The sequence below is a fragment of the Anopheles arabiensis genome, chromosome 3 (assembly GCF_016920715.1).
Source record: "Anopheles arabiensis isolate DONGOLA chromosome 3, AaraD3, whole genome shotgun sequence".
In the NCBI taxonomy this organism is placed as follows: domain Eukaryota; kingdom Metazoa; phylum Arthropoda; class Insecta; order Diptera; family Culicidae; genus Anopheles; species Anopheles arabiensis.
In genome coordinates, this window is record NC_053518.1 from 47303449 (window position 1) to 47329626 (window position 26178).

Genomic DNA, 26178 nt, shown 5'->3' on the forward strand with positions numbered 1-26178 from the left:
CTTGTTTATTGACTTCAAATATTTTAGCAGAACAGAAAGGTGCTAAATATTACCTACATAAAATAAATTTAAAAAAATACATTTTTTCAGAAGGGAATCAGAACACCCTTTCGGAGACCACAATATGGTGTACCATGTTCACATTTAAAATATACCCCAATTCAAAATTGAGATGAGCAATTGAACTGTTCAAACTTATTCGACTACAAATAGCATCCATCAAAAGCTAAATCAAGTCTATCATCATAAGCATGTAAAACTTGAATACGTTGACGATACTCGAATCAGCGTATTTTGAACGCAAGATAGCGGCATATTTTCTCGAGCGCGTAATTGCACTCCTGGGACATATGGTTTGACAGCTTAGATTTTTTAATTTAAAATTACATCACCGCATTCACCGATTGAATGTGGGAAGCCGTTCGTTTGGATTAGGGAAACGATTTAAAATCATTTTTTATTTGTTTTTCGGTGAATTTGCAAGAAAACAAACGATTTTGTAATGTATCTTTGTTTGTACAATATTGTTCCACTGACATGATGAAATGTTTACTTTCTGGCTTAAATTAGACTAGGAGTTATTTTTGGATTGAATTATCTCATTATACGAAAAACTAGTTCAAAGGATACACAATATATAAAGCAATTTTCTTAGTTTGCTTCAGTAAAAAAAATACTGAGAGCTATTCAGTCATAGATAGTTCTGCTGAATTTATGCATTGATGTAATTTTTGTCCTGATTTTCAGTAAGAAAAAGTTATGCAAATTTAAGTAATCCTCAAAAGCCTTAAAACAAGCCTATCGCGATAACCCTTTTGCTCGTGATGTGCAAACGGGTGAGTAGGTAAGCGCTTACAGGTACCCCGATAAAATTTCAGGTAAGAATTCTGATAAAATATTATCTGAGCTTGCTTAATTAATTTTGAAGAATTGGCAGCCAGGTTGTTATGCAAAATCGTTGCTACAATCTACTACGCTGGATGAAATTTCGTTGTGACCGTGAGTGCTTACACAATCATCAAACCATTGTTTAGGTATAATACATTTAAAAACTGTATCAAACACTATGAAACATGAATGAACATGAGCTGAACGAACTGCCTTCCTGCGCAGCAATATAAACCTCAATTTGAACGACTTATTCGTCAACTTTTCGTCAACAATCACTATCAATTACTGAACAATCAGTAATATTAGGATGGCTTTATTGTGATTACAGTAAACGAGCTGTCATTTCGGTTAGCATCAAAGATTACTGAATCGTTCAGTAAAAATAATTAACTGAAACGATTACTGAACTTTCCGGCGATAACATTTACTGAACTGCGGTAAAAAAATAGTGGGTAAACAGATCCACTGTATTTTTTAATTTATTTATTTTTATTCTAATAGTTCATGCAGTACTTTTAAAACTTTTTTATCAAAGTTTCGTCCTTTTCGTATCATGTAGTATTACCCACGCCGGGCATGTAGTTAAGTCGTGAGAGTTTACGAATGAACCACGGTTATCACCAATATAATATATTTGTATTCTTGTAACTTTCACGTTCTTGTTGAGAATGGTATAAAATGACCTTAGTTTTAGGAAAAACCTTAGCTTTGCTGAAATTTATTTTCCCTGTTCAATGTCACGTTGCAAGCACTGCAAACGTCCGCAAAGGCAGAGAGACTACTAACCTCATTGGGTTTACCTCAATTACAGAACAGTCAATGAACCGTGCTTCGACCTTTCCTATCCTCTTAACTCTACACTCTTACTACATTACCTTCCAATGAATAGTGCGAAGGATTCATGTGCCGACAGCAATTCCCATGACAAGCCCTCTATTGCACTACTCGAATTCACCACAATACTGTGTGTTCGAGCAGATGACCTAGTTCAATTCCAACCTACCGAGTGGCTCTGGTTCGTATTGCTATAGCTCTCATTCTCTTTTCCACAGAGATGGAAAAACAACATCAACATATATTTACGCCAAATGTGTGCACCCGTTTGCTACAGAGACTAGTGCTGTGCAACATTTCATCATAAGTTGAATTAAGTACATATTAATGCGGTTACTCTTGTTCTAATTAACTTTTATATTACACACAACCATTTTTAATCATATATTATCAATTTGCAGGCTATTTGATCGAATGTGCAAAGACCAATCTGATTATATCTAGATACAACTTCAACACACTCTAAAGTTACAATTTAGATAAATCACATCCAATGTGACCACAAATTTAACAAAGACAAAGCCTTTACGTTAAGGTACTTATTTTTATTTGGCATGAAATGTTGTACTTTCTCTACGCAAAAAAATCTGAAAAATAACTTATCAAATTAACATGAACATGTATGTATGAACATGTATGTAAAGCTGTACCAAACCCACTCACAAATTATTCACACCGCGAGTAAATGTGCACTGCATGTTACCAATATTTTAAACAAAGCGACAACTAAACACGCATTCCCTCAGCTCTCAATGTTCCATTTTCCCTGAAATACGGTGCAGGGGAGTGCATTGTCATGCAAACGTGTCCGTGCAGAATGTCATCGAAATGAGACGAAACTTTTGAGCAACGAATAATAATTTATCACATGTTAACACACGACTATTCAAGAGCGCACTTGTGCTTCGTTCACTCTCGCAGGCACACAAACATACACACACACACACACACACACTTTATCGCATAGAGCGCCACGTCTCGGGAATTCGTACAATGAAATTGGGACACGGCAAGCGAAACGACCCGTGATACGAAAATATAAAACACTCCTTCGCGACACTCGTACCAACTAAAGCAATAGAAATGAATGCGCACCATGAGGCAGTACCATTTTGTCGAGCGAAACGGCGGTCCTACTACAGCAATACGGCACTATCTAACGACGCTATCAGATGGCCCTTTGCAGCGCATGAAGGTAACGCTTGCACATCCATATCCTGCCGGACGGCTAGTTTGGCGTCCCAGCGGTCAACAACGCAACCTTGGAGCATTCGCGCCAACAGCTCGAACGGGAATAGGACGAGATTGCTACAAAACGCGACAAACGCGCTGCTCGACTACCACGCGCGTTCTCTCTGTCTCTCGATGGGATCGAAAACAGCTCGCACTGGAACCCATTTAATCCGATAATTACATTAAAATTTTAATTAAAACTTAATTCAATCTCGGTACCGCACACTCAGTTGCTTCGGAGCATTTCGCTCACTTTAGATCCCCCATGAACCTTCCTGGCGCTTAGCAGCAGACGTCAATGTCTAACACTTTGCGTAGCAAGCGTGTAGTTAGATTAGTGGAAGCAACCTAGTTGTCATCTCTGTCATACCGAAGCAAACAGGTACACATATGAACTCCTATTCAAGACTAGCATAGTATAGTAAGAACCTGTATCAAAGAAAGGATGGACTTTATTGTCACGTTACTGTTAATTGTTAAATCTTCCATTTTAAACCGTTATTTAGGTTTAGTCGTAATACACTTAAACGATACAATATGCTAATAACCACTCAAAGTGCCTTAACATGTAAATTCATTAATTAAAAAGAACAAATACGACACAAACGTAATTCCATAACATCTCACTTTTCTTCTCACCGCAAAACCATTCATTCAGGGAAATAGTACAATAACGGATTCGTTTAACAGATAGAAGCGATTTCGGAAACTTCTCTATCAATATAATTAATCCGCAGTTCCCATTTGTTACACTCGCACACGCACATAACACATTACACTACAAACTGCAATTCCCCGCATGTTGATTGTTGCCTATAAATTGTGTTCTTGTGCGGCTGAATAAATTAGCATTCCCTCAAATCAAGCGTACTTTTCAGGTAGAAATAAATTCATCATTTTGCACAGATACATGCATATGCACAAACACACCGATATGATGATTTTTCCAGTACGATTTATCACTGGCACAATCAGAACGGGTTTTGTTGTTTTCATGTGACAAATTAACCAACCAACCCGTTCCCAAACTGTAAGCCGAATACATTTCGAACGAAATCGCTTCATTTATCAGACCAAATAACTTCAGATAATCATTGAGGTCAAATGCGATTGAAACCCGTATTGTATATGTACTTTTTGTCACGTCTACCGGATGCTCTCTACACGCCGGCACCAGGCAATTCAGGATGGACATGAAAACAAAGTTATGGTAATTTTCGTTTCAATAATCAAAATTTGACCTACATTCACACACGATAAACTCGGTTCATCCTATCGTCCTCATAGCACTTTCTTCGCGTTGTTCTATTGAAACGACTTTAAATGACGGTTACCTACAGATACAGATACATATACACTAAGGGCACGCAATTAGCTGTGGTGAACCACGGTTATGCGCACTGCACTACTTAAACGGTGCCATGAGTAAATACTACCACAACCGCTTTTACCATGGCTGATTACACATTGGATCGAACGGTCGATCGATTTGTGGTCAGCCAGACAACATAATGTTGTTTCTGTGGCTAATGGTACGACAATGAATTCGCACGTTTCACTTGCATATAAAGCTATAGATATTGGTATCTTCCAATACTACGGCTGTTCAGTATACTATATATTGTAGCTGCTATATTTATTTTGAACAACTAACACATTATATGAATTTATTACAATTGCTACGAAAATAGTTTAACAATTGGTTTGCAGGACACTAACCTTGTGATTATTTAAGGTTACATAATAAATTAATTAATTAATAACACATAATAAATAATAATGATGTACTTTCTATCCTTCTTTTTCATCGAATATTGCAGTTATTACCCAAATTTAGTTCCACTAAATTTCACAAAATTACACACACAAAATTATTTACTCGTATACCCTTTATATTCTAATTATTTGGTGATAATTCGATTTGTTTGTGCTGTGTAATTATTTTTTAATGAAATAATTGTGCAACGACCTTTTATCTACCTATATAGCTACCAGTTCAACATGATCTGATGTTTTATGCAACAAAACCACAATTATCAAATAAAAAAATGCACACTAACAAACCGCACTCTCCACAATCAGAGGAACGGAAAGGCGTCAAACCGAAATTGGCATTCCATTCTGTCATCATGGTTTAGCAATTACCACTCATAAATTACGAAGTATTTCCAGCACGGCCCCACTGATGCTGTACCTCCTCAACTAACCAAACACCATCTTTCCACCAGTTGATAACATGTAGCTAGACGATTTATCTGTTCCTCCCACGGTTGGACTACGTACAAATGTCAGTGTCACGGGAATAGTGAAACGGAAAATAGTGAAAACCCGCTGATGCAATGAAGGGACGGAAGCAACTAAATGGTGAAAACACCGATACACAGCGATGATTAATGGGGAAAATATGTTATGCTTTTTTATGTTTTTTTTTTCTTTTCCTTTCAATGCCACCAAATCCTACACCACGAACTGAACGAATCCCCACCACTACATAGTCTATCCAACCAGCAAACCAAATGGCGTATCTTCCCCCGATTCATACCACAAAACAATCGAGCAGGATAATGAATGAGATGTTTAGCATAATAATTTCCGCTAATTTCTTGTGATACTGGAATGAAGAAAAATAATTCTTAAATAATGAGATGCATTTTTATCCACCCTATGGAAGCAACACGTTTTCCGGTGCTTGCTTTGTAGCGTTTTTGTCTGCTTCAATATCTATCTTTATTATTTTGTTCAATTTCGTAAACGAATTAAAACATGATGAGCTTTCCTATTATATTTCTCTGCTTCATGGCTTGTTTTCTATAACGATTTAACAAATATATATTTGTTCTATTTGTCAACTTTTGCCATAATCTTTGCCCAGCCTCATTACTATTTTGAATATATTGTTTTATAACATGCAGCATGTTGAGTAGAATATTATTCTTCTTCTTCTTCTATTTGGCGTATCGACGTACGCGGCCATGGCGGCCTATACAGGGTTTCGAGACTTATGCAGAACCACACAACCGGATAGTCTGTCCTTGTTACAAGGAGACGGGGCATGAGAAACTTGAACCCACGATGGGCATGTTATTAAGTTGTATGAGTTTAGACTGTAGAGATCGCCCCTTAATAAGACATTATGGTATATTATATTAGAAGATACAAATGAAAGATGCGAGAACATTAAATCATCAATTGAAACACGTTTAATACACTCGCGGCCTCCGTAAAACAAAACCTCTGTCCTGGGTTCAAAAAAGTGTTGGGAAAAATTAAAAACAGGAACGGAATGAAAGGGACTGGTCAGATTGGTAGGTTCTTCAGAAGAAGGTCTGTACTGTGTCTGCAGAATATGTCGAGCAAGAAGGATGTGTGGGATCTTTTCCAATGAACTGCCAAACGAGAAGAGTAGTGAAACTCGATGAACAATCTCGGTCGGTAGTACCCGAACACGGTCCAAAATAATGTCCGCGATTTTGTATCTTACATTTTGAGGCTATTTTAAAAATAAGTCGAGAACAACCAACACTTCATGCGCGGCAAACCGAAGAAATTGTAATGCCACGCTTCATACATGAATGCTACTAGTCACAACACAGTTTCCAATAGTACTGACCGGTCCCCGACCGAGCCTATCATTCTTACCGAGCCAACCGTTTCGACCGAACCAACGGTCCAAGTATAATAAGTTTTATTCAAAACGAAATTATCGGTAGGAATGAATCGTTTGCCCGCAATTCGCTTGATAGTTCAATATTGTTTCGCAAACGCACGAAATAAAGGTTTATCCTAATCAGACCCCTTAAAGCAGTTAGGTGTTTTGTCGAACTTGCATTCGAAGGCTATTCGATTTTTGTGCGTGTGTAAGTTTCCTTACCCGACGCACTTGAAGAGATAACAATCACATACTCGTTAACGCCCAGACTCAGGTTTGGCACATGCGTTCCAATCAAACTCTGATCGATTCTCTCGGTACCGTGTTCTTTTGCTGCAGCTTGCAGGCCAAACACGAAAACACGTAACGAATTAAATATGATTTTCCCGGTTAACACGTGGTATATTTTCGCCACATGCCTATTAGCTACAACGAATATTGACGTTCTGCATACAATCGTTTCTCCAGCATGATGTTTCGCTTCAGTATAGCACTGGCAGTAAGGCAACGTAAGAGCCCAGTACATTTGGGATTTAACGCAATTCACTTGTTCCTTCTCGTTGTTCTTTCGAGAATGTCTTTACTCGTCCATTAGGCTCAGGGTATCTATATTGACCTTTCTTTCCTAAACCAATTCATCTGCATTCAATGAACGTGACCGAATTCAACCGTGTTCAGACACAAAACATCGAACCATTTACAGATCTCCCATCTGCTAACTACATTCTTTACATTCCACCTCGCGATTATCTATAGACACTTTGTTCTGCTGTTCTCGTAACAAACGTAACCAAAGGGAAATCCCAAAAAAATGAAATGACTTCACATTTGCTTCGTCGAACCATACAAGGAAACGATTTTGCATATCGATTTTACTTAACGAAAATTGTCAGCCTTGCACAAGAACAAATCTCTGGTTTGGACAGTTTTTATTCTGTCATCAGTCGCCACTGCCCTGAACATCACGTCATTAATTCAGAAAATCCGGTAATGTCCCTTAGCTACCCAAAAACATGCACTAGAATGTGTCCGTTATGACTCATACCGTTCGTAGAAAATACCAGGATGGGTGAACGCACCCGTCTAACACTATCACCCACTAACTCACACACCAAAAAGTTTCGCTTATTCGAAGGCGAAAGCACCCTCAAAGCATTGCGATCAGTTTCCTTCCTAGAGACACGATGGTTGTAAGACGATGTATAATCGAGTAAAATTGGCTTGCGTTCGCCATCTACTGCAAGAGCTTATCAACGTGCGATAGTTTTAGCCATTTTGCACACATCCGTTGCAGACTCTGTCCCCCATGTAGAATCGACACGGAAAACAACGACAAAACTAGCTTCGTTAACTCGTTTTTCCAATCCTGCATGGTACGGCGTAACACAAACTCTAGCCTCCGCTGGGCAATCTCTACCATCGCCGTTGGTTATGGCATTAGATATGCAGAGAAAATATTTATTAGACTCTACCGTGCGAATTATAATTTATGGCTTGAATGTGATTACGCTTCCTTCGCTTCATATATGCCACCGTAGCTTTTCTGAAGCCCGCACATTCAAGCGTTGCAATTGTGAGTAGATGGAACGATTTTTTCACGACTACTACCGACGAGACATCCAGCAATCCACTCACCGTTGCAAAATGGATTGCATGTGCAATCTTCTCTATGCGTTTCATGTTTTATCTGGCATCGAGATTATGATAAAGTTGTTCACGGCCCTGTTTCTAGTTTACGATGATCTTGATAAAAGGATCATCGTTTTTTATTCCAAAGAATTACCATTTCGTGCAGACAGTCTAGCAAATGCAGTATTATTGTTATATTTTAACATCGTTGATTAATAAACAGGCACTGCTCTTTCTTGCGATTAAATTATACATATAATGTTCAACGAAACTCGTCAATCTATTACTTTTAACAACACATGGTTTGCCTGAATATCATAGCTTAATGAAACTACATCCAAATGCAAGCCATCTGATTATTTCAACCATGTGTCAATTATTTTGTTCAAGATCTTTGTTCATAAATATATCAAGCCTTTCAAATAGTCGAGACCATTTCATTGGAGTTTTTCGAGTGTTTTCGAGGGTAGTTTCTAACCCATCCATTCTCAAACCTCTCTTGTGTTGTGATTTGGAGTTCGGAGGGTTCTGTAAAACAACAGCAGAAATAGTTTCCAATACAAAAACAACCGACATCAAAGTTTCCCAGCAAACAAACCAGAGTTCAGCAAGTTTTGCCAGTATTTCCTAGGTATGGGCTTTGCTACATACAACGCACACCTGTGCAATCAAATAAGCAAGAACCTTGGGCTTCGTACCAGTTAGAAGTTGGTCAGTATAGGTTTTATCCTAAGGTTACCAAAATTAAATCCCTCATGTTAAACAACAAAACAGGTCGGTCGTACCACACGATTCTACATGTTCGTGGCGGGTTCTTTCTAATACATTCTAAAAATGATAATAACATTCACGCAACAACACACCCATACATATCCTTAATACATGAGAGAAAGGGTGTTCTTTTATCGAAGCAATGTCTAAAACCATCGTCAACACAAGCACATGCTGCCAAAGAAAATAAAGAAAAGACGACACAAGTCCTTTTCCAGTGAGCTGTCGTTAAGACACGCCTTTACATATCTGGTCACTCTTTTTACAGGTGAACGAACTAACTCACTCAGACGTTTTTTTGTACATATCAGTAAATCTAGCGCCGTGTAGTAAATTCTAAAAGCAAATAGTTTCACCAAGCGAATCGTAAAATCTTAGGCTACACTGCCTGACTGGGAGTGTGCATACCTCAAAACAAAATGACATAGAAACGCATGGCCTGCGAACGGAAGGTGTTGTGGTCGCTCATGAGTATACACAGAAACATCATTGAATGTCTTTCTTTTAAATTACAAATTTGAGATTTGATTTGATTTGACATGCAATTCTCTTCAAGCTACTAGCATCCAAAAGTTATGTAATACAGTCGCAATATCACCGTTCAAAACCTTGTTGAAGGTTGAAAAGAATGAGGAATGAATATTCTATAAAACAAACGTAATAAAAAATATGAACAAAAACTGAGCAGAAATTCGTCACAAACAATAGAAAGACAGAAAAAAGAAAATTGATCCAACAGTAATAATGTAAACCATCTAACAAGACACGAAATATTTACCCTCTAGGGCAAGAAGAATATAGTCTCACATTTTTCTACGCCAGCCATCACTAGGTAATCCACCTTTCATTCCTTCATTCCCCGCTAGCAACGCATCTTAAAGCTTTCTTCGCCCTGAAACAAACCGAAACGAACAAATGACTAGCTTCACCGAACCCTACAACCGACCAAAAATCAACGTCCTGAGAAACGTAGCCAACGGCGTCCACTAGTAACATCCCCGTTCAGTCTGAAGTCCACTCACTTCACGTTGCCCTCGAGCGAGTTCATGTTTCCTTAGAATACGACCAGCAAAAATACAACCGACCATCCGGCACAGAAGAAATGGCACGGAAGGAAACGAATCTCAATGGTCCAGCCATTTCTGTCACACCACATGACAGTTACGCTGTCAGTCAGTCAGCGTCCAGAAGATGGTATTCTAGTAGTATGTATATAAAAAAATCATGAACCAAATATACAGATTTTGAAACGTCTATCAGGACTTTATCCTCCATGGTACCCGAACGACTTAGACACGTCTACCAAGACTTTATCCTTCGAGTACCATGAACAACTAACAAAAGCGAGAAGAGGAAAATGAAGACCGAGTATTCTACTCCCAAAGCAACCGTAAAGCTGTGCTGCGATTCTCAAGGAACCCAAGAGATGGTGACTTTGGTGACGCTACAGTGCGTCAGAAAAATGTATATTTCAAAATTCCTAAATATATCCCTTCCCCTTTTCAACCGTCATGGAACTACCTTTCATGTTTTCATGTGAAACGTTTCAACAAAACGACTTGAAGCTCGTCTGAACCGGCAATGCAAAATGTGTGTTATCTGCATTTGAAAAGAGCCAGCCAGCCTGTCAGCACGTGCCTTAAACATTCGACACTACCATTTACATAGCATGAACGGATCAGTAACATACGAGAGAAAAGCCCAAAGCGTTGAGCTGCCTTCGAGTTTTGATAAACTACTTATTCAGAGCATCCCGTTCGTAAATAATGCCGCTCTCCAACTTCTTGGCGCTACGCTCATCAATGAGGCTGATGACAATATAATTCAACAGCGTAAATCTAATATATTTACTTTAAATATATATACCTCACGTGCTAACGCACTATGATGGAGTTTCGCAAACTTATGCTTTTCTGTTCAAAGTTCCTCATAAACACTAACAATCCTTTCGATAATAGCTTGCAAGGCCCTTTCCATTAACAACACATTATGCCTGAAGGGAACACGGAATACGGAATATGGTAGAGCCTCTAACCCCGCTCATAATGCACTCTTACCTCACTATCATGCATGGTTGAGACACGGACTACTTTCGGTTCGAAGTCTTTACATGTCAGCCAAACATCGCAATTGCCAACACCAAAAGCTTTTCATGGTTCATTGTTGTGAAATTTATCCACCATGTTGTTGAGTATCGTTGTATTGCCATTATTTCCATCTACTACCAACGCAGTGCTGGGCAGACGCGTAGGTTGGAGTGCAATTTTCTGGGGATTAGCTTTTGATAAATTTCTACCGTCAAAAGCGCAACGAAGTATGCGAAAAGACCATTAGTGTAGTAAAATGGACCAGGATCTGATACCGGCGTGACTACACTATCATTTGACAGAACTGCCAAGATTCTCCAATATATTAGCGTTTGCAACAACGTTACTGCTGTCTCGACCATTGCTGGATATCTCGCAGCATAAGATCAACGCTAGTTATCAACATCGTTATTGCGTGCCTTCAAATGTCAATCAATTACCATGTTAGCTTATTTCAAATGTTATATACAGTAAATGAGCTTTATTGATTCTTTTATAAATTTCGGGCCAATTTGCTACATTCGCAAACCTTTACGTAATTGAGCATGTCTATATATTTGGGGCGGTCCCTTGGTACAGTCTTCAACTGCTACGAGTCAATAACATGTCCGTCTTGGGTTCAATCCTAGAATTAACCGTTCCCCCGAAGCAAGAACTATCCGACTGCGTGGTACTGAATAAGTCACGAAAGCCAATATAGACCGGCATGTCCACGTAGAACGTTACGACAAATAGAAAAAAACGTGTCACAAGATCATACAGAGTTAATATAAAAGTACAGGTATTGCCCGATATACCCATACTCGATATGCGCGTTTTCGGCATAATTTACCATTTGGTTGATTATCATAGCCCATTTTAAACAAACATTGTTATCTTCAGTTGGAATCACATCAAATAACTAATTGAGTGGCTAAAACCTACGTGATCAAGCAAAATTACACTAAAATTTGTTACATTTTCACTGAAACCCTCGAAATTCGATATACGCGAATATTCGAGACACACGATTGCCTCCGGTTCACATTAATAGCGTATATCGGGAAATACCTGAATACGTAATTCGGCTCTTCCAATAAGAAAATCAATTATTTCGTACTACTGAAGTGAAACTCAGAAGATTGAAACATTGTTTTATTCATTACGATAAATTTTGGAAAAACGTTTTTACCTTCAAACATGAACGTTAGTGTATACTCGAAATAACGAACAAGGCATCAACCAACGTCTATCAAACCCCCTACAGCGTGAAGAACAAATGACGTTCGTTTAAACAAAAGCGTACAAATAAATATAACGTCAGAAAGACCACGCTTCTTGCGCAAACAATACCAGTACGCACCAAAATAGGGTTCCTCCCGGTAGGGGCAACTGTCTTTACAATTGCTCACGTGCTCCAATGTGAGAGGATGTTTGATATGTGTTCTCATTTGTTTTCTTTTTTTTTTATTCCCATTCCATACCGTAAGAAACCCAGCAAACGAGTTAGAATTATTACATTACATCTGTAGCCAGACCCGTTCGCGTAGCCGCTGGGCGCCAGGCCATGAATTCAACCGCGAAGATGGGATCTACCCACAAGCTTCCATTTATTCTGCAGATGATGATGTCGCGACAAGATCAACGGCTTGTGTTAGATTTTCTCCATCTTGCACGCCAGAGTATAGACACTAGCAGCATACAGCGCGAATGGTCTGTCGTGCACGAAAAATTCAATATGCCCCGAAAGCTAGGGATTGTGATTATTTACTTAAACACACACATACATGCACACGCACAAACGCAAGTCCGTACGTGCCGCGCTGCTCACAAAATTTCCCGCAGCTTCTAGCTTCTACCACAGCCGATCGAATTCTAGCAAGTGGATTTTTCGACTCCCGACTTTATTTCATAACCGGAGGAATACACAATTCAGTCCAATGTGATTCGGAATAAGAACGACTTTGGCGGCATCAACCTTTTCGCCTCCTTTACAACAGCCGCACACATTTTCCCGTCTACCCTGGTTTTCAATGGAATTGTGGTGTTCGGCACCACTGGTGGTGTTGCGCTCCTGGCTGCGTTTCCGAATTCACCACTTTCGAGCGTCACACTGTGGTAAGATTAAGTTAGTGTAGGTAGGTAGCGATGTAATACGAAGTATAGGATACGAAGGATAGGACACGAAGGATAGGACACGAATAGGAGCGATCGGATGTGCCGATCGTGGTCCTCGAGCTTGCGAGCGATCGGATGCGCCGATCGTCGCTCTCTCTTATCTTTCGACCGCCGACCAATACAGTTCACGTGTAATTCACTCGTCGCAATTGTCACGTTAAACAAAATAAATTGTATCGCGCAAGCCCTACATTGGTGACCCCGACGTGATCAAAATCGCGGAACGTGAAACGTGAACGTGAAAAATTGCTGTCGTGATCAATCGCCCAGGAGAACATTCTCCGTCGCCGTCATCGGTTAAGTATTTGCCGCCGACGTAATCCATTGTCCCGGTACATCGCTATCCCGTGTGCTTGAAGCGCATTTTGGAGTGAAGGAGAAATCTATCACCGACGCGATTTGTGGTTTCGCCGTATCCAGTAGGATAATATTACACAACCACGATTGTTCGGTCGATCGACTACTATTCACCGTGAGTGCCCTGCTGAAGCCCTCCGTTTTCGGAGCCAACGACGTCCCGTAAGAGTATTTTTTTCTCGGGCCCACGTCATCGCTGTGTTGAAGGAGTACCCTGGGGTTTTCGGCCAGCATCATAGTTCCCGGAGCCGTACAGCATTTGACATCAGTAGATACAAAGTGCCACCACCGTGCGTTGTGGTCACGAGATAAGCAGAACGATCACATATATCACGTTTGATACTGTGATCACGGAGAGCCCATTGTCATCGTTTTTTTCATCTGCAAGAGCTACAAGTTCGACAACGTGTCCGTGTAAGCACGGAAACCACACGACCAAGGGGTAGAGAGGAAGCCACCCGATTTCCCGTAAGGAGCATCACTGTCGCTGTTTGTGACCAGAAACACCACCGTGGAATCAGTAGTGCCATCGTGTATTTGGAGCCACGCGGTTTTGGAAGCAGTAACGCCATCGCGTTTTTGGAGCCACGCGGTTTTGGAAGCAGTAACGCCATCGCATTTTTGGAGCCACGCGGTGTTGGAAGCAGTAGCGCCATCGCGTTTTCGGAGCCACGCGGTGTTGGAAGCAGTAGCGCCATCGCATTTTGGAAGCAGTAGCGCCATCGCGTTTTGGAAGTAGTAGCGCCATCGCGTTTTCGGAGCCACGCGGTGTTGAAAGCGGCCTTGTATCCAGTTTTCATCGATCGACAACCGGTGAGCCCGTTCCTTATTATTATTATTATTATTATTTTTCATTCGGTGATACTTGTGCCAGAAACTCAGTGTGTTTTTATGCGTTTTATACGACGCGTGTTTTTTTTTTCTTTTTCGGTGCGTTTATAAGTAAATATTTCATTAAGTGCAACGTTGTTTTACGAGTTTTACGAGAAAATACGTGCAATTTCTTACGTGCAATTTCATTAGTACATTTTTATCGTATACAATTTAGCGCAGTATTTTTTTCACATTTTCTTCGTTATAAATTATACTGAAATACTACGCGTTTTGAATTTTTCCTTGCATTTTATAAAAACCTTGTATTTATTGAACTGAATTTTGCGATCAGTATTATAGGTCATTTTTATCCTTGGTACGTTTAAAAATTTAAGTGCGTGTAGCGAATTAGAAAACAGGTTAGATTTCTTTGTATTGGTTTTGTAAACCACAGAGTGATGTCTTTGAAAGCTGGTGCCGAAGGAAAGGGTGAGGAGAGTTAAAAGTCGGCAGGAACGACAAAGGTGTCGGCACCGGGCGATCCTCCCCCTGGGGGTAGAGCGTATATCTACGAAGTTACCAACTTTTTGGGAGGACGTTCCAGAGGTTTGGTTCGCTCAAGCAGAAGCGGAATTTGAGCTTTCAAAAATTTCACGGGAGCGCACGCAATACACATATTTGATCGCTGCAATGTCCAAGGAAGTATTAGCTAAGGTGCTGGACATTGTGAAAAGTCCTGACCCGGTAAAACCATACTCTCACTTAAAGGGAGAAATTTTAAAACGGTTGACAAGTAGTGAGGAAACACGATTGTCAAAATTGTTATATCATGTTGAGATAGGAGATAGAACTCCATCAGATTTCTATCGATACATGCTACAGATAGCTGGGGATTCTACCGATCTTTCCGTAACTCTTGTGAGGAAATTGTGGAAGTCAAGACTGCCTAAATCGATTGAGGTAGCCTTAGTTGCAGTTGATACAAAAGATCACGCTGAGCAATTACGGATAGCAGACAGGTTATGGGAATGCACACAATCTAGTGGACTATCCGAAGTGAATACTCGTGCTAGAGTTACATGCGATTCAGCGTCTGATGAAATCCGGCGTGAAATAAGCGAACTACGCGACATGATTAAGAAGATGTCAAATCTTTCCCAACGACAACATCGTGATCATAGACGCAGCTTCTCTAGAGAACGAAGAAATTTCCAAAGTCCATCTCGTGATAGGAAACCATTTTGTTGGTATCATTATAGATACGGTAACGGAGCAACCAAGTGTGTTAAGCCCTGTAATTTTTCCACAACACGAGTCAAACACTCAGAGGAAGAAAAAAACTAAGAAGCTCACGGGAGTTGGCGGATCTCCCTAGAGCATATAGTACTTCTCCTCGTTTGTTCGTAAATGATATGATGACATCATTTACCTTTTTAGTGGACACAGGGGCTGATGTATCCGTCATTCCATTTCATTTAGCTGGTAAAGCTTATAAACCTACAGACTTAGTTTTGCAAGCAGCCAACGGAAGTACCATAGTGACGTATGGCACAAAGCTGATTCAAGTAAGTTTAGGTTTCAAAAGAGTTTTTACCCATATTTTTATCATAGCATCCGTAAATCGTCCTATAATAGGAGCGGATTTTTTATACAAAACCGGAATACTAGTGGATATCAAAGGGCGTAAGCTAATTGATTCGACCACTAATTTAGCGATCATAGGATCATTGGCACTTGTGGATACTCCTTCCCCTAAACATTTTGTACTTGAAGCAGGAGACTTCGGACGAGTTCTACACCAGTTTCCATCTTTGGTAGAACCACCGGACTACAGAAAGCCAGTATGTCATAATGTGTTTCATTATATTGAAACCAAAGGCCCTTTGCCTTTTGCGAAGCCACGTCGCCTTGACCCGCAAAAGCGAAAAATCGCGCATGTGGAATTTCAGCAAATGGTAAATTTGGGAATTTGTCGCCCATCATCATCACCAGGGTCATCACCCTTGCATATGGTGCCGAAGGGTGACAATGACTGGAGACCATGTGGGGATTACCGAAGGCTTAATGCCATTACGACACCAGATCGGTATCCTATCCCTCACATCCAGGACTTTACCATGCAACTGCAGGGTTGCAATTTTTTTTCAAAGCTTGACATAGTACGAGCATATCATATGATCCCAGTAGCAGAAGAGGACATACATAAGACGGCCATTACTACCCCTTTCGGCATGTTCGAATTTTTACGAATGCCTTTTGGTTTAAAAAATGCCGGTCAAACATTCCAGAGGTTCATGAACAGTTTATTCAATGACCTCAGTTTCGTATTCGTCTACATTGACGATATTCTAATTGCCAGTTCGACGAAGGAAACGCACCTTGAGCACTTGCGCATAGTGTTCAATCGGCTGGCAGAATACGATTTAAAAATTAAACCGTCCAAGTGTGTGCTAGGTGTATCTACCATTAATTTCTTAAGCCACACAATTTCAGCTAATGGAATTATCCCATGCGCGGATAAGGTAGAAGCGATAAAAACATTCCCAACGCCAAAATCGGTTAAACAACTACAGCGATTTGTGGGAATGGTCAACTATTATCACCGTTTCTTACCGAGCGTTTCAAATACGTTGAGACCCTTGTACAAGTTGATAGCACAGCACACCAAGCAGAAATTAAAGACATTCGACTGGTCGGAGGAGTGCGACAAAGCGGCCCTTCAGGTCAAGTCAGACCTAGCAAAAGCTACGATACTGTCACACCCAAGGTCCGATGCAGTTTATTCTTTAACCACGGACGCATCTAATTTCGCCGTGGGAGCGGTGCTGGAACAGCATTTTGAAGGAAGTTGCCAACCACTAGCATTCTTCTCTAGAGTAATCACCCCAACCGAACAAAGATACTCTACGTTCGATAGAGAATTATTGGCAATCGTGCTGAGCATCAAGCATTTTAGACATTTTTTAGAAGGCAGGTCATTTATTATATATACTGACCATAAACCGCTCACCACAGCGCTGACGTCAAAAACCGAGAAATCACCTCGACAAAATCGTCATTTAGATTTCATTTCTCAGTTCTCAAGCGACATTCGATACATCAAAGGAGACAGCAACATAGTTGCAGATACTCTCTCGCGTGTGGCAGAAACGGATTCAATTAGTAACTTGGATTACAAAATTTTCTCTGAATGTCAACGTACTGATGAACAATTGAAAACATTATTGGAGAATAAAAAAATAAAAACTCTGCTTATAAACTTGATAAGCTTTTGCTAAACAACACAGAATTGTATTTTGAGGTCTCAACGGGGAAAAATAGACTGTACGTCCCGAAATCCTTACGTAAGGAAACATACGATGGTGTGCACAATGCCTCCCATCCTGGCATAAAAGCATCTAGGAAAATGATGACTGATCGATATTTTTGGCCAGCCATAAATAAAGATGTAGCTAATTGGACTCGCGCATGTTCTGCTTGCCAAAGAGCTAAAGTAGTTAGGCACACAAAATCACCTTTGGAATCTTCACCCTTAAGGCTCGGGGAAAAAGGCATCATCCAGAGAGAACCTGACTGAAAATGCCATCCATCTTATAGGAACGAAACCCACGGCAAACGGTTACAGTTTTCTAACCGTAGATATTCTCGCCTACACATACACACGCTTGGCCACACACACACACCCCAATGGACTTCAATGGATACATTGGAAAGAGAGAAAGATGCAGCTATAAAATCGTATTTCACACCATAAACGGCTGAGTGATAAAAATGTTTGATTGAAAAGAAGAAAACATCTCTAAAGCTAAATCATGCTAGCAGTGCAGCACATAACGAACCTGCCACATAATGCACCACATAGCTAGATATTCTTAGTCGTTGAGTGAACAATGCTTTCTTTATGTTCCGAGTGCGTATTGGTAAAAAAAGATGTATAAACAGATAGCACTTCCCGCGGTTCTGATCAACCGTTATGAAGATTTTAACGCATTACCAATGTAATGCTATCCAACAAACTCTAGCAAGCGAAACCACCCACCTTCTATGCATCAAACCAACATCAATTTGATGTATCAATTGAAATCACATTTCCAATTCAACACACAAAGTTTTAAATGGCGTTTAGTATAGTTCAGCGAATGTAAGAATAAACATCCAACATAAACAAAACAAGCACCGCTGACGCATATACCTTTAAACATACCTATACAAAACAGTTACCTCTATTCCTAGAAGGTACGATTAGCCTAAAATCATCCCCGAAAAGGATGCTAGAGCATTTGTTTACTTTTTTTCAAAAGTTTCCACACTCTCGTTCTGCTCTAGCATCCTTTTTTCGATTCGCTTTATATATACCAACATAGTTTAGAATTTTTATGAAAACATTCTAAGCGACACGTGTTCTTCGAAACGTAGACTAAACATTCACCTCGAACATTAGCATTTGCTCCGAGAACGCTATTATTGAAGGCTTTGCTAGCACTTTATATACTTCAATGGACCACACTCAACCATTTTCCCTGAAACATTATAAACCAGCTTTTCTACATATTCAACAACATCAAGTTCCATGAAAATATTTGCAGGAAATGAAATGCTCACTTCTAATCTTGAAAGTCGTTTCTGAACACAGGAAGGACGCCAGTCTTGCAAATCTGCACCATCGTTCAAGTGGAAACACGAGCTCAGCTCGTAATTCAACATTCCGTCCACGCTCCACTTCGAAGCAAAATGGCCCAAAAAGAACGATGATCGAATTGTAAGTACTAATTTGTTGAATTAGAATTCACATCCATTTAATTGAAATTTTCATTCCTTCTTTCGCGCTGTACACTTGCGCGACCAGGGTTTTGGCCGACGGTCGTCGTTGTCATGGAGCAAACATTATTAAATAAAATTAGTATTGCACCGGTAAGCCAACCATTGTGTGTGTGTGTGTCTGCTGTTCGTGCTGCTGTTCGTAATGGTGCTGGACAGCCGCACTCTTCTCTCTTGGCATGGAGAAGATTTCAACAAAAGTAAACTAAAGCACATTCAATCGGAACGTGAAGTAAGCCCATAACCGCGAGAAAACGACACGCGGCGGTATTTCTTCAACATCTTTTTTTTAGTTCCTACCTCAAGTGCCGAGTAAAACAGTGCCCCAAACTCCCAGACACGTGACAAAGTTCATACAACCATTTCCTTCTGGTGCTGAGTTTCCCACAATGAGTGGATGCTCTACGGTTTGCTTCCTACCAAGCAGCAGTGCTACTTTTGCCCCACACTCTTATCTTGCCGGCCTTTCTAGCGATAAGCTGGGTTTATATTCAGATCGAGGATCTTGATACTGATGATTCGTTCCGCCCTCTCTTTTGCTCGCCGGAAAAGGGATAAAGCCGCGAAGGTTTCGTTTGATTTCAAATCCCTATCCACGCAACGCATCGAAGAAGATTCGTCCCTCTGCTTTTTAGCGGCTAACAAAAACAGAATTTCTCAACTCCATTTCACCACACCAAAGGTGGAGGAGGGTACAAAAATCAACCATAAAAATGCGGTTTTTATATTCAGATCAGTTTTGCTGCCATTTCCACACATTTCCTCTACCCTCTTGCGCGGGAGCTACCCTTGCCTTGCCAACTGTCCAGCGCCAAAACTCTCAATTATTCGGAACCCTCCCGGAAAACGCACCCGGAACTCTTCAGTCTTCTGCAGTCAGATCCGTGCGGGGGAAGGAGAGCAAGGAAAGCGGAAACCGAAAGCAAGTATTCGACGAAGAGATGTTTTGCGACCCGAAACACCCATCTTGGTACGCGAGCTGTTGGAGCGGCCCCGCGCCGAAAGACTGTCGTAATAACGAGCGCATGAAAAACTCAACGCTTCAACGAACGATCTGCCGATTTTGCACGGCGTCGGAAGGGATAAGAAGATGGTAAAAATATGTACTCCTCGGAAAGGCAAGCCGCAACATCGAAAGGAAGGAAAATAATGAGCAAACCACCACGAGCCAAGAGGGAAATGCTGCCGCCCGATCGACACCCGCTTTTGATGTGCGAACGAACGAAACGGATGGGGAAAAGCTTTGCATGAACGTAAAGTTAGCTTTTTACAGCCAAAAATGTGCCATCAAGACGTGGCTGCCAGTATGGACGGCCGACGTTCGGTTAATGTAGGATATTGGATTCGCTTTCTACTTCCGCTTATGCACTCGCGGAGTATTTATTCTTCTTATTTTTATTTTTCCAGTTATATGTTTTAATGCTCAAGGATTGTGATTTGGTGGGAGGAAAAATATCAGGAATATTATGCTATAGCAGTAGTTTGCGTTCCACTAACTACTCTTCAGCTGTTTGATAAGAACGAGATGAATAGGATTTAGTAGCTCACTATTGCTATTGCAATTGATTTATGCTGAAAATAATGTTGTTGCTTTTAAAAGTATCGCATAATTTAAAAATATATTAAACAAATCATTAAAATAAAATTTTAATCTACATTTGATCAAATACAACCATGCAAAAACGCCAAAACATTTACAACATTCACAAACATATTAAAAGCAAACCATAACTATAATAATAAAATATGTGCTGCTTATACAAAAAAAACAATGCAATAAACCAGCATTGCAATAACCATCCTAGAACCGGTACTCGTAAATGGACAAATAAACAAACCCTGCACCAAGGCCGTTCATTGAACGTCAAACCATGTTGGAGCGATCATGTATGATTTTTTTTCTTCCCTTTCACACTTTCAACCCTGCTTCATATTTCCTACAACAAGAAATGCTGCTTGTTTGATGGGTTCTTATAATTACTTTCGTTGCTGCTTACCGTGTGCGGAATATTTCAATAAAACCGGGCAATTTCAGTTAAGCCGATTAAAGAATGCACGAAACTGTATCTCGCTAACCACTCGCTCAGATCGAACGGCATAGGGTCAGCACTGTAATTTGCATGTTTTTATGCTTCAGTTGAACGTTGAGCTCGTCATCGTCACACGCACACAAACACGCACACACACACACTCATACACGGATTTCGCTACAGCCAAGCTGCAGAACGTAACAGCAGGAGGAAAACTTGTGCATCAAACACACCAAAACCACTCCACACACCCGTTTGCGGAACGCAATCGCCCCAAACGCCTTCACGAGATATTTCCAAACGAATTCATAAATTCGCCCACGCACAACTGGAAACATTCACAACATTCTTTTCGACAGCGTTATTATGATGCACTATGCTTTATAGCAACATTATCGCTTCCACCGTTGCCCCAAAATGGTACCATCGATTTTCTCATTTCGCGAACCGGATACACTGAACGGCATCATCCGGCATCGCACAGATTATTACGAGAGGATGGGAAAAATCAATACTCTTACTCCGTACACAAATTTGTATACACTTTTCATCGCCAACGCGAATGACGGCTAGACAACATAATACACTTTTCCGCACAACATGACGCTTTCGAGGCTGATATTTATTTCCTCCCTATGGGCACACACTTTTTCACTCATTCAAACGCATCGATAAGATGTAATTATTGAGTTGCACGGCGAATTTTATGCCAATTGTTGCCAAAATCACTGTTTCACGGGCAATCTGCAGCACCAATTTACAATAAACATTTTTTTCACTATAACAACACGATAGTGATGGTCATGCCGGATTGGAGCTGTCATTCTGAAATCGGTCCGGAATTGTTTCGATCCTATCCAAAATCTAGAACTAACAGCTCCAATATCTACGAACAGTTGTAAACAAATTAAAATTTATGATTTTCGGTAACGATATTATTGTACATGATCATTGGTCACAGAAACATTTAAAATGTGGTCATTGAAATCACATTAGCCATTATTAAAATAATAAAGCAGCAATGAGATGTATTATACTATTTTATTATTTTTCAGGGGTATTACACGTTTTTAAATAAAGCATCATTGCATCACACAACCTAAAACAGGATTCATATTGAGCCGTTGCTAAATATACTGCAATATTCTTTTCTTTTTTTAATTCAGGAGGAACGGTTAAAAATATCGAATGGATTAAAATTTCAAATAAACCAATTTCAAAGAAATAGTTATTTACGAGATGAATAAGACATACATTTACAATTTCATTATCAATAACTTTCCAAGAACATTATTTTTCTACCGCAAATGTACACCACCACGACAATAACACACCAGTTTGCTTGAAAAATACTACGGGTGATCTTATTTTCTTGCTCAAGCATGCGCGCTGCTTTGAAACGACGGTTCCTTCAAAGCATAGGAATTTAAACACGATAGAAAAAAAACAGCTTTCAAAACACCAATACCATCTCGTGTAATGCATTTAAATCAGATTGTTTGCTTGCATTAATTTTAAAATGATATAAAATATATGGCTTTTCCATTTTTTTTTGTGCAATTTTGTTTTATTACTGATTTGCATTCGCACAGGAAAACACATGTGTCTGCAAATGATTCAAAATGAGCAACGCTAATAATATTTAATTCACCACAGCTTGTAATTGAACTAACAGTAATAACTTCAACAACTCTCTTTTCTAAATAGCATCACAACTGCTGAAGGAAACACTCTATGTAAACGAACCAATATTAAATCATCATCGCTTCGGGTCTTATCGTTGACACCATGAGCCAGAGCCGTCCTTATCAACATTCACCTAACTGCACCAGCAACTGTGTTCCCACCATACAAATCAATGTCAATCTAGGCTACGCAAAAACTAATCACACCGTGTAGCAGCATGGAAACCACTGAAACGTGTCATGCTTTCGACACCCCTTCCAGTCTGGCGCCTCGGTCGCGTTGAACATAAAAAAGTCATGACGCTCGCGGCGGTCGAGTGCCATCGTCCAGTGCTTACCACCGCAGAGCTATTCGTAGTGGAGAATCTCATGAGGAATCTAGCACCGTCACGGGACTATATTTGATGATCAAGCGTTCCTCATTCGTTTTATTTCTCTTCGAGGGCCATTTTTTACCCTCATTTTGCAGTCTGCATTGCAATCCTTTAGCCTCCTTACGGTTCCAATTTCTGAACCGTTTCCCCTATCCTATTCAGCACCGAAACGTACCGAACGGCTCTATCGACCGCAATTCAACCGACATTGCTTGGGGTTTTGCTCTGAAGCGATCTCTACTAGGTTGATGGTGATGGAGGATGCTGGCAATCGGGCAGATTCCAACACATTGTCGGTGCCCTCGCCGCGAGCACAAATGATAATGAGAAAGTTGAGAACTTAATCAGCGGTGAAGGAAGCTCCAGTGGCAAAGGCGATGGCGACTGTCGATGAAGGTCTCAGATAGGCAGCAGCGTATCACGCCACTACACACACAAAAAAGTGCCCTACACGCCGAATGCAGGATGGTGACTAAGATGAAGCACCATTTGCTAACAAGTGGCTGGCACAGCTTGGGTCCATTTTCAATGGGGGTGTAACGCATTCAAAGGTGGGTGAAAGGGTTTTTTCAGGCGTGAAAAAACGAAATGACATTGACAAGATAGTGATCTTTAAGGAAAGGTTTCAGATTTCTAGGAAGAATCTAAATATGTACAGTCAGTCCAAAAAGTATTCATCTAGCTGAACATATTGTTGAAAAAGGCGATTTATGGCCGCAATAGGCATGGGTTACTAAAAGTAATGATGAGGTTTGATAAACGGACCATCAATGCACACGCATTGCTAAAAAATAAGCATTACAACAGTGCAATAACAACTAAAATATTTAAAAAACTAAAAAAAGTCGTTTGATTGGCGCGCAAAAAGTATTCGTCTAACAAACTTTTGCCATAATATGCGTAAGAAAACAAAAGTTATGGAATCAAAAAATGTCTTGATCTTGTTTTTTATTGCATTTATGACTATTAGTGACTACTTGACCAATGCCATAGCTCAATTTAACCGTTAAAAAGGCGTATTTTTGACCCACTCAACTTACAAGACTTGTTCCAATTAATCTCTGGGAAAAATGTTGCATTTCCAGATCACGTGGCCTAGTTCCATTGATACATTTGCAATTGATATCATATAGAGAGTCTACCAAATCGTTTTCATCAGTATAGTTTCAGCTGGTTTTGTGTTGTGGGCAAATGACAATGCTCTGTATGTTCTCTCGCTCGACTGACCTTAACACATGTGGTACTTTTTAAGTACAATTTCTCAGAACTGGCACCCAAAGTACTGCAACTGCATGAATGTGTTTCCCAATCTCGTCTCCTATGAATTTAAATCATTTTTCTAGCTCACCTTTCCTCACTGAGTCCTAGTATCATGACATCATGGTGCTAACGTTACACGAGATTTTGCTCCTGCATCTTAGTAGACTGTTTTCGCTATTCTAGACGGCAGCCTTATGACCTGGACGAGTTTAACTTGCTTTAATATGTTAGTAGAGCCTAATTTGAAATGAATTTTTGTATTATTTGATGCTCCTTACCAGATTTGTCCACTTTATGCGTATGCTACATATTATTCAAACAAAACATTTTTGTAACAACTCACCCATTCAAGCCATAACATGACCAGCTACAATGAAATGAAACTAGACCCATCAACCAAATGTGATTCATATCTTTTCCTGATCTTAGTGGCCATCATAAAATGCACTGATTCTTGGGTTATATTTGATTGTTTCGACATTCAATCGCTTCTTTCGTTAGATAAATGGTAAATGATGACTGCTTACATGATAATTTGACACACAATTAGTGTCAAAAAATTGCCAAATGCTGATCAAATGATCAAATCAAAATGAGGCCTCTCATATGTTTTTACATTTAAAATTGGGAAGGATAGGTTATGCACGGGAATGAGATACGTTTTTGGCTATCATGTTCCATTCCTTAAGCTCCCCCACCTTTAGTGCCTCTTTGACCGCTTGAAGTGAATATTTTTGTTGTTATTGCACTATTTTAATGATTATTTTTTTGAAGTACGTGTGCATTATACTAATAATTATTAGTATCCTTCACTATGAGAATAATTTAGCAAATAAAACTTTAACTTACTTACATATCCGGCGCTACAACCCGGCCTAAAAAGACTTTACGGGCTTGGTCGTCCGTTTCCATGCATGTTGTACGCCAGCCCACCGGAGCCTGGCGAGCTAGATACGCTGCACGACAGTGAGGTCGCCGTACATCTCGTATAGCTCGTCATTATAGCGGCCAAGTATCCTTCTGAGCATCTTCCTCTCGAACGCGGCTAAAAGGGTTTCGTCAGATTTGGACAGTGTCCATGGCTCAGAGGCGTATGTAAGTACCGGAACTATATAGGTACTATATAGTCCCAGTTTCGTCCGTCGGAGACAGGTTCTTTGAGGTGAACTGATTTTTTTTGAAAACTTTAACTACCTGCTACTGATTCACAACATCATATGCTGGTTCAAGTGGCCTCAAGCTGACATGCCGTTAGTTTATCTATTATATTCTAACTAACAATTCGCTTCGTAATGCAGCTACTATATTTTTCACAAACATCACCATCGTACAATTTCCCACCAACCTGCCGCAGCAATCTTTCGTTTACTTTCCGTAAGCTGCTTTCCGTGCTTTGCTAATTGAACGGAAACACAAATGCAATGTAATCGAGTGTCATCGAACAAAAACCTCCCCATCACTACTGGATGGCACGGTAACGAGCTACACAACAGCCAATACTCATTTATCAAAACCCCCAAAACCGGTGCATCATTTATCTTTACCCATTTTCCAATAGTGTCTGCCAAACGTCTGCCCTTTGAAAGGAGC

At 40.2% G+C, this 26178-nt stretch overlaps 1 protein-coding gene across 13 annotated transcripts in view; it reads right to left on the minus strand.

Annotated features, from left to right (window-relative positions):
- The window catches only part of LOC120902030 (tyrosine-protein phosphatase Lar), a 239669-nt gene that overhangs the window by 189285 nt on the left and 24206 nt on the right, over window positions 1-26178 (minus strand). For 7 of the 13 annotated variants that reach the window (XM_040310506.1, XM_040310508.1, XM_040310505.1 and 4 more), the window contains exon 1: window positions 21237-22065. The exons of 4 other annotated variants lie outside the window; for them this stretch is intronic. The gene's annotated coding sequence lies outside the window, so the exon portion shown is untranslated. Of the gene's footprint in view, window positions 1-21236; window positions 22067-26178 lie in introns of those variants that run through there. 2 more of the 13 variants (XM_040310492.1, XM_040310496.1) reach the window with 1 other exon arrangement.